This window comes from Vanellus vanellus, assembly GCF_965231255.1.
Source record: "Vanellus vanellus genome assembly, chromosome: 3".
Classification (NCBI taxonomy): domain Eukaryota; kingdom Metazoa; phylum Chordata; class Aves; order Charadriiformes; family Charadriidae; genus Vanellus; species Vanellus vanellus.
The window spans coordinates 56,743,138-56,752,557 of record NC_138907.1 but is presented as its reverse complement, the minus strand read 5'-3'; positions in this window follow the sequence as shown (position 1 = coordinate 56,752,557).

Here is a 9,420-nt window from a genome sequence, read left to right as displayed (position 1 = left end):
TTTATTGTGCCTATGCGAGGCCAGGCTCGCTGGCTTGCCTAACTACCCCTACTGCAGCTTTCCCAGCCACTGCTGTACACATACATATATACTGCAGCACACATATACACTGCTGTACACATATATACACTCGCAGAGAAAGTGCGATGCAGAATGGAAAAATACCTTCCCCATTCTGAAATGGAGCGAGTCCCAGATGACAGCATTCAGAAAACATACACACAGAGACGGAGCAGGATATAAGTGTAAAAATAAATATTGACATGTATGTCTGGAATGTATGTTCCATATTTCAATACAGAAAGCATTTAAAATCTATAGGAAAGTTGGCACATTGCCTTTATATAGTGCCCTCGGTTTGCTGGAGACATGTCCGTAAGCTTTTCTCCTTTTCCTTTGAGGATGCACAGGAATTTGGTGGTTGTTCAAAACCCTCTCTTGATGTCTAATAACTTATTTTTCTTTCATTTCTGTCTTATTTACTAGGGAGTCTTTCAGGAAAATGCATAGAACGTGCATTCTGCTGAGAAAGTGTCTGAGAAAATAAATCAGACTTTGGCCTTGAACAGAACTTGGTTTCTCTTGGCTCTTCTGCTCAGCAGAGGGTGTTTTCTCATGGAGCTTTTGTTTGAAGGGCAGCTCAGCAGCAGCGCTGTGTCACTGCCTGCTCCAGAGGAGCTCTGCCGCTGGCCCGGAGCCTGCGGAAAGCACAGGCTGTTTCGGTATTCCACTACGGCAACAAGAATCTGGGACTCAGGAGGTTCTGCTGCGGAGCCTTTTACGCTTTCCAAGACAGGAGGGTTTCTTTTTGGCTTTGTCAGCTCCTGAGGTAAGGGGAGGAAGGAGCTGTGAAGAGAGAGGCAGCGGCAGCTTTTGCACAGCCAGGGTAGGAGGCTGCTGCTATTTGGTGTCTCTGCAGAGATGCATTTGAGTCCAGCTCTCGCTGCCAAGTTGAAAATGAATCCATAAATCCCAGCAGGCTCGACAAGCCCTTGATGTTCTTTGCTTTTGGGTTCTCAAGACTCTTTCAGAAGAAGCTGGAAGCAGTGGGAGCAATCCTCCAGCAGACGGGCTTCTTTCCTAAGGGAGAGTTACAGAGTTGCCAAGTCCATTTTAAGATAAAAAAAAAGAAAAAAAAAAGTCATAAAAGAGAATCCTCTTCCTTCTCTACTCTCACCCTTTCCCAAAGTTAGGAAGCCATAGACACCCCCCCTTTGTGAGGGGCTAGGGAAACTAGATACAGATATTTCACTGGGAAGTCTTGGGTGGAAGTCACCCCTGTGACAGCTCCTCAGCATCAAAAGGGGGAAAGAGGGTGGTCCTCTGCTGCCCAAGCAGTCCTGGGCAGCTCTCGCTAACCTCCCTCCCACCTCTTCTTAAGTACAGAAATTTCTCCCTCACACAACACTGACAAGTCTACTAATTTGTTGAGCTTGGATACCATAAAAATTAATGCCATAAGACACTCTATGAAGTAGATATAATAATCTTGCTCCGCATCAAACACTTGTATTTGCCAATTATTCTGAGAATAATGCTAACTAATATGTTAACTCACTTCCCACAAGAACTGGCACAATTTATAAGCAAACATTTGAACTAATTACAAGCAGCTAAATAGAACAAGACAGTTTTCACAGCTTCTCTCATCCTTAAAATGTTGGATTGCTGGGGAAGAACAAGCAAGCCCTGTACTTCACCAAGCGTGACAGACCACCTCTGCACATCAAAAAAACCCTAAAGCTTCTGGTGAAAGCTTTTAATGGACAGACTCCTACATTGGGCACAGGTACTTTACATACATATTTCTAAGATAACAATTCAGATATTATCTTTCACCTTTTCCATGGACTTTTCCCAAGTCAGGAGTCAGAAGATCTCAGTTTACCCCTGAAGCTGTAATAAGCCCTTTGCTTTTCTGCCCCAAGGTATGTCTGCTCTGCATTCACTCACATATATACAAGACCACTCTAGTATTTACTTCCTACGTGCTGGTGGGACTGGGATGCTTTAAACTTTTGAGAACAGTTTAATATTACAGCACCACACATCACCAGCATTATTAAGAAAGCCCTATGACGTGCAACTGATGAAGGGATTTTTCTAGCATTTCAGCCACGTCCCTTCTCCGCCTTGAGTCGGACTCACTGCCTTGAGCTCTTGTAGCAGGCTCGGAGGAACTCTCTAGTAAGATGTACCGATGTGCTGACTTGACAAATGCAATCGAAACGGATGTGCAAACGAAGCAAAGCTGTGAACACAGCAATTTGTGGAGACAACACATGCAGGGCTGGCAGGCCTTTGAACGCAGTAAGGAAGTTAGACGATGTGCCTCTGCCGATGAGTGGCAGCATCAGAATTGCTCACTGTAACCGCACTGCCAGCTCCTCCTCTTTGGCTTCCCCTGGGTCACACAATTTCCTAGGCTTCCCAAGTTTTTCCACATTTTTTTTTCTCCTGTTCTCGCTGGGCTCAGGATTTCCACTGCAGTCTTTATGGAGTGGGTCACAAGTTACAGAATGTTTCCCTGTCCCAAGCCCTCTTCTTCCACCTCTGCAAAATGACATGCCCCCACCTGCTGCCACCCCAAACTCCTGTCTCTCCCCTGCTCCATCCCCACCTTAGGCACTCACCTCCTCCCTTGCTGTGCCACGTGCTCCTCCTGCTCAAGCCCAGGTCACATCCTACCTCTCCCCTCACCCCTGCTCTCCAGCTGGAAGCGTTTTCTAGTTTGTTTGGTTTTTTTTTTTTCATATTTTCTTTTTTTTCCTTTCTTTTTTTTTTTAATGTTTGGTTTTGGGTTTTGTTGTTACAATGGTGACATAGATACCTTCAGCCTCACAGAGATCTGATACGCTCAGGGCTGTTTTCCCATCACCCCTTAAAGCAGTCTTCCTAGCAAAAGCTGTTTGGGGAAGGAAATGGAGGCAAAGTTATGTTCACAGGTGCTTGTGCTGACTTTGTGCACTTTTTCTCCTCTAAGGACCACCCGGGATGCCAGCAGAAATTCAGCCACCATACACTCTTAGTTACCTTAAATCCTACTGTAAAAGCAACATTCATCCTTCTAACATCACCAAGATGGTACATTTGAGGGAGTTACTAATACTACTGGTTTCATACAGAAGACAAACGGGCATTAAGACACTGAATGGCAGAACAAAACCATAAACTAGAAGCAGACAGCAAAACACGGATGGCATAAAAAACCCTAGTCAGACTGGACAAATAGAAATAAATTTTCTTATAGAAGACCGAAGAGGTATTAAACAAAATTAAAGAAACGTAGAGGTGGTAGAAGCAAGTATTGTGTGTTACATACGGTACAACAGACCTGGGGAAAGTACTGCTGTGCAAAGTAAGATTGAAAAGGGTGGCTGCCGTCCACCTGCATGCTTGCAACACTGAGCGAAGCGGGGTCCAGCTCCCCTGCAACCGTCAGCTTGCCGAGTTTAATATCCGTAATTTAATAGCTGCCGAGGCTCCAAACTACTGAGAAAAGCGCTAAATAAGAAGTGGTACCAACTATAGTAACTGAATGAACTACAATGCTGAACACAAAGACAAGACAGAACAAAGCTACCATCACCATCTGGCGATTTGGTTTCTGGATTAGACCTAGTTTTACTACCGGAATAATGTTCTATTACTAGAACTGATTAACAGGACTAAAGAGCAACTGACACTTGCTAAAGGGCGTAGCAGGAGAAGCACAGGGAAACGTGATGGCTTTTACCACTTGAAATGGCAAAAGGCAAAATGCACTTCATAAATAAAACCACATTGTGCAGCTCCAGGGAAACCAAAAGCGTAAATGCCACGACAGCCTGGCAAAGGCTGCAGTCCATCCGATCGCTGCTCCAAAAGCAGTGCTAAAGAAGTTTTTAGCAGGGAAGCAAACTTGACTAGGATTTGTTGTTGCCAAAAAACACACAGCCATTGGCAGGCAATTATAAATGTTACTCAAAACTATCATCGGAATGAGAAGTACCGAGTTCTCCCCACAGGAGGTCCTGTTAGGAAGAGACTGAAGGGAATACAGAAGCTTGTAAAAATGTTATTTCCAGCAGGGAAACATTCTCGGAGAAGAACTTCAGCATCTGAATATCCTGTTGCTCATAACGTAATATATGACATGTGGTGGATTTGGAGCCCTGGCTTCACTTAAAAAAGCAGATGGAAGATCTTTAAACCTTTAGAGCATCTTTCTTAAGTTACATAGATCATAGAATCGCTGAGTTTGGAAGGGACCTTTAAGATCATCAAGTCCAACCATTAACCTACCCTGACAAAACCACTTCTAAACCATGTCCTCAAGTACCACATCTACCCTTTTTTTAAACACCTCCAGGGATGGCGAATCCACCACCTCCCTGGGCAGCCTATTCCAATGTTTAATAACCCTTTCAGTGAAAAAATGTTTCCTAATATCCAATCTAAACCTCGCCTGACATAACTTGAACCCATTGCCTCTTGTCCTATCGCTAGTCACCAGGGAAAAGAGGTCAGCCCCCACCTCTCTACAACCTCCTTTCAGATCATGTTTAAGCCTTGCAGAATGGGGAAAAAAAGTGACTACCAGTTTAGCTGAAGTCAAAATAGAAATATTATGGAAAAAAGGGGCAGAGAATCCCAACTCTAGGTGAGTAGAAAAGTAGAAAAAAACCCCCAAATTCTCCAGTGGTTATTTCTGTTTATCTTTTATGATATTGATATGCAACTGGGGATGGTATTTGGGAGACACTGGTTTGGGTCAGCCTCTGCACTTTGCTCTTTGATGTTCTAATGTTTGTATTTGTCCAAGGGAGCTTAAGCAGAGTTGTTGAAAGAGAAAGCATAAACAGCCAAGTGGAATGGCTCTAGGAAATGTCAAGCAATTGAAATCTGTAAGATATACACCAATAATATATTTTTAAAAAACACTATGGCCAAGTCCACCACCAGGTGTCAATGTGGTCATGCCACAAACAGGACTCCCTGCTCCAAGGGCCGACTTTCCCAAGGCAGCCCCATCCACTCCCATAAATCCCATCCACGGGGGTCATGTCCCTTCAGCCGCCGGCCGAGGGGCCTTGGTGGGCCCTGCGGCCGGGTTTTGGCTCTGTGGCTGGGTTTCAGCTCTGCCTGCCACGAAGGCAGCTCTGCCTGGGCCTCCTGCCTAGGGGGGCTCCCAACGGCTGAAAAAAGTCACATATGTGAGGCTCGATCACACCAAGGGCTTCTGCCACCTTCTGCCAGCTGCTGCTGCTCCAGACACGGAGCTGAAGCACGCTGCGTTGTTAAGTGTCCACGCTGCAGCTTAACTTTAGCATGTGTTTCACGTTTAAGCAGCGCACGGCAGCTCAGACCTTCTTAGAAGCTGCAGCACCGCGTCAGACCCTGGAGCGGTGAGAGCCAAAGGCGGGATCACTCGAGTAACAGGTTTCAGAAAGGGGACATTTTACAAAACCCACCCTTTATTCCGTCCTTTTATTCTCCCCTCACCTGCGGCTCAAGCTGTGGCTGCCCTGATTCGGGCGGCTTGGGATTTCTCTTGGCCGGGGCCCAGGGGCTGCTGCCAGGCTTCCCTTTCAGGGCAGCGGCCCTGGGAAAGTCACTCGGGGTTAAGTTTAGAGTTCCAGGTTGGCACATTCTTAACGCAAGCCAAAAATAAGTGTGAATGGGGACCAATTTGATGAATTTGCTGAGCTGCCAATTATATTTTAAAGCTGAAATCTGAAACTAGGTTTGCCAATTGGATGTCACAGCCAACCCTTAGACAGAAATTAATTGGAAAAACACTTTCTCTTCGAGTCCAGAGAGCATTGCTTTACAAATGTTATCTCTAAAGTCTTTCCAGGTGTACTTTGGGCATTACTGGTCAATCTGAACACAGGGGATTTTAACTGATTAAGTTTATTCTCTTGCATATGTGTCAATCAAGAGTCAGGCAGATGCAACACCAAGTATTCCAGGCATGCAACTGTGAGGCAGCATTGAAGGGAAGAAGAAAAGAAAGCTTCCTGAAAGCAATTCAAAATGCTGCAATTTCTTATTGCCTTCCTTTTACACCTTCCTTCTTTGCATTTTTGGGGAGAGGGGTCACCAAAGCCATACAGTTGCCCAAGGCCATGTACCTTGTGCACTCACACCTCCATAAAAGCGCAAATGAACCTCCCTGCTGGCTGTGCGGAGGCTGGATGAGCAACACGACAGAGGCCAGCTTGAGCTCACAGCTATCTGAGCCCTGCCCGCAGCCTTTCTAAGCTCCTTGCCAGAGGCACAAATAACCCCCTCGGGTCCCGCTATCGCCTCCCTGGCGCAGCAGCAACACTGGCTTGAAGGCAGGACCTCCCCAGCCTCTGGATGGAGCCTGTACTTGCCCACGGGCCGGCAGCTGATTCCCAACACTGTGCCATCCTCTCTTTCATTTATTCAGGCCTGCTTTAAATACCGCATCTATGGTACCCAGCAAATCTCAAAACGTAGTCTTTATTATGTTCTGGAAAATGCAGTTTCTGTTCCATTTCAAGGCAGAATTGCGTCACAGTAATAATATCACAAGAGTTGCACAGGCTTTCCTGACTTTATAATCTATACAAGAATCTGTAAAAACAAAAGACACCCCCATCTTTTTTGCACATATCTAATTAACAGGTAATGTTTACACTCACATATTTTTAATAAAATTGCTCTCGAGAGATTGCCATGGTGAAAGCAAAGACTGCACGAGGAATTGGAAACAAATATGCCTCAATTATAACTGGCTTCTTAAACAGTTAAGTTGAAAAACTACCGAGTTGTTCAGGGTGTTAAATTCTAAGCTATATAAATCCACTGGGAAACTTCCAGAGAAAATCTCCTAGAGGATACAGACGATGCTGTGACGTAGACACCCCCTGCAAAAGTCAGGTTACAATCACCCCGATACACAGGTGGGTCGGGACCCAGGACCCAGAACCCAGGCTGCAGGCAGGGTTTCACAGGAGCATTCCCAGGGGTGCTGCTGTGGCCCTGCCTGGAAGTGCTGTTCTCTGGTGCACAACATCTGAAGCACAGGGTCATCTGCACCAAAAGCTGCACACAGCTGAAAGCATGGGTGGCCTCCACCTGATTCTGAACGGAGCAGGAAACACCGGCTCCTCTCCTTCCTGCTCAAGGACCAGACAGCTCCGTATGGGGTTGAGTGCAATAAAACATTGCCAGCTCAGGGCTGACTCAGCAACTCGTGCACATTACATCAAGCCCCGCACCATCACGTACCCTAGCAAGAAATTCAAGAGAGAATGATAAAATGAACCGTTTGGGAGCTCTCCGCAACCATACCATGGTATGGCCCCTCACAACGCTGCAGCAGGCTTACCCGCTCCAGACTAGAAAGGGCTAAAAAGGCAGGGGAAGAAGCAAACTCCATCAACCCAGATATTGGAGGCTGATAAAGAAAAAAACACAACATCTGGAAAAGGTCAGTGAGCGTGCTGGCTTGCCTCACTGCTTGAGGACACGCAGAGAGAACTAACTGTGCCTGCATCCTGACAGCTGGCGGGCACCCTCTCAAACCACCAAATAAAAAACATCCAGAAGCAGCCAACAGAAGCAGCAGGTACGAAGCTGCTTTTGGAGCTAAATACAATACAGCAGGGCTTCGGGGTGGAGAACACCCCAGAAAGCACGCTCGCTCAAACACAAGTGACGGCTGCTGCTTTAGAGGATCTCATAGGAGTTGCAAGCAGATGACTAACAATGGACAAAACATGCCTCTGAGCAATCCAGTTTGTGCCACCTACCTCAGGCCCTTATCCACAGCTTCTTCACTGGTATGTTTTAGTGGTTGGTTTTCTGTAAGTTTGGAGTTAAATACTTTTACTCTTACAAAAATGAAAAGAAAAACAAGCAGGTTATGGCAGTAGCAGCAGAATCCGATTGTGCTGTGAAATGAGCTGTCACCTTTCTGAGACCTGGCTACAGTCATGCAAGCAAAATTCAGGGGAAAAAAATATTAATTTAATCAACACTTTGATAACCTCTTCCTTTTGGCCTCAGAAGCCCTTCCACATTAGTGAGAAAGTGGCAGCTGTGACCAAACAATGGGCGATGCTGAAATTCGCCATTCCCTGTCACGCCTCGGGAGGGGGTGTCAGTCTGCAGGCAGAAGCCAGGATTCACAGCTCCACGGAGGATGGGAGCCCCGCGGAGTACAACCCTGTAAACTAGTGAAGAGGACACTTCCAGCTGGGAGTGTGTGTGGTGCAACCCCTGCTCTGAAGCATTACTAATGCATTTAGTCCTAAAGTCTCATGAGATGGATTTCACATGTGAAATCAAAAGATATTAAGTGAGTTGCGATCACCACACAGCAGCCTACCACCTTCTGGGGCCGTAACAACTAATAAAAGTGTTTTAAGAACCAAGAGAAAAAGCATGGTTACCATAGGGTGACAGACTGATGTTCAAGTGAGATCTAGATGCTGATTCAAGTCTTGAACTAAACTACTGTATGCGATCAAAAATCAGTAGGTTCAAGCCTGATATCAGGATACAGGTACTGGTCCAGGAAAAGAACAGGATAAAGAGACAGGAGAGTATCAAATAAGTGAAAGAAAATGAAAACCAACACAAAGCCATAGATGAGGAAATGGATGATACACCTTTCAACAAAACTACGTAACCTTTGCATGTTACTTATCTTATATCCACTTTGAACATGGCTGGGCTCTTCAAGTGAGAAGGAACATTCCAAGCACAGTGCCCCATGGCACAGCTATGCCTGACAGTTGGTTTGGGTGCAATTTTAAATCTTGTGAATAGTAAAAGTATCTCTCTCCATCACCCAACTCAGGAAGCCCCAAGATCTGGAACACGTCACAGTTGCCTTGAAAAATGGTGAAGTCTGTTTTTAAGAGCAAAACTACTGATAAGTTTGGAGGGTGGAGCTTGGTGGCCAGGGTTGTGTGGCTGGTAGGAAAGCACTCCCCGGTGCGATCCACTGGGGCAGCTGTAGGGTCCATTAACAAAGGGAAATGTCGTCTCAGCCCCTGCGAGCTGGCTCTTCTGTTTCATGTAGTCCTGAGCCTCAGGGCCAGAAGCGAAGCTCACAGGGGCAGAACACTGGCCAGGCAGAACACCACTTGGTTTCCTTTGGGGTTCAAAAAGCCTGAGCAATTTTATTTAAAAGTCTCAAGCTCAGCAGAAAAAAAAACAAAACACATTACTAACCATTATTAGAGAGGGAAAACTTTTATCATGTCCTTCAGCTCAAAAACATTAACACATACTCATGCAGAGCTGTGCCAAGGATTAGGAAGGGTTTCTAAAGCCAAGAGTTACACTGCCTTTACTTTTTTTTTTTTAAATTTATTTTTATTTTTTACTGAAGTCCAGCAGCAGCTTAGTTGCACTGGTATAGTATGAACCTCTAGTACACAGCCCCATTCTGGAAAA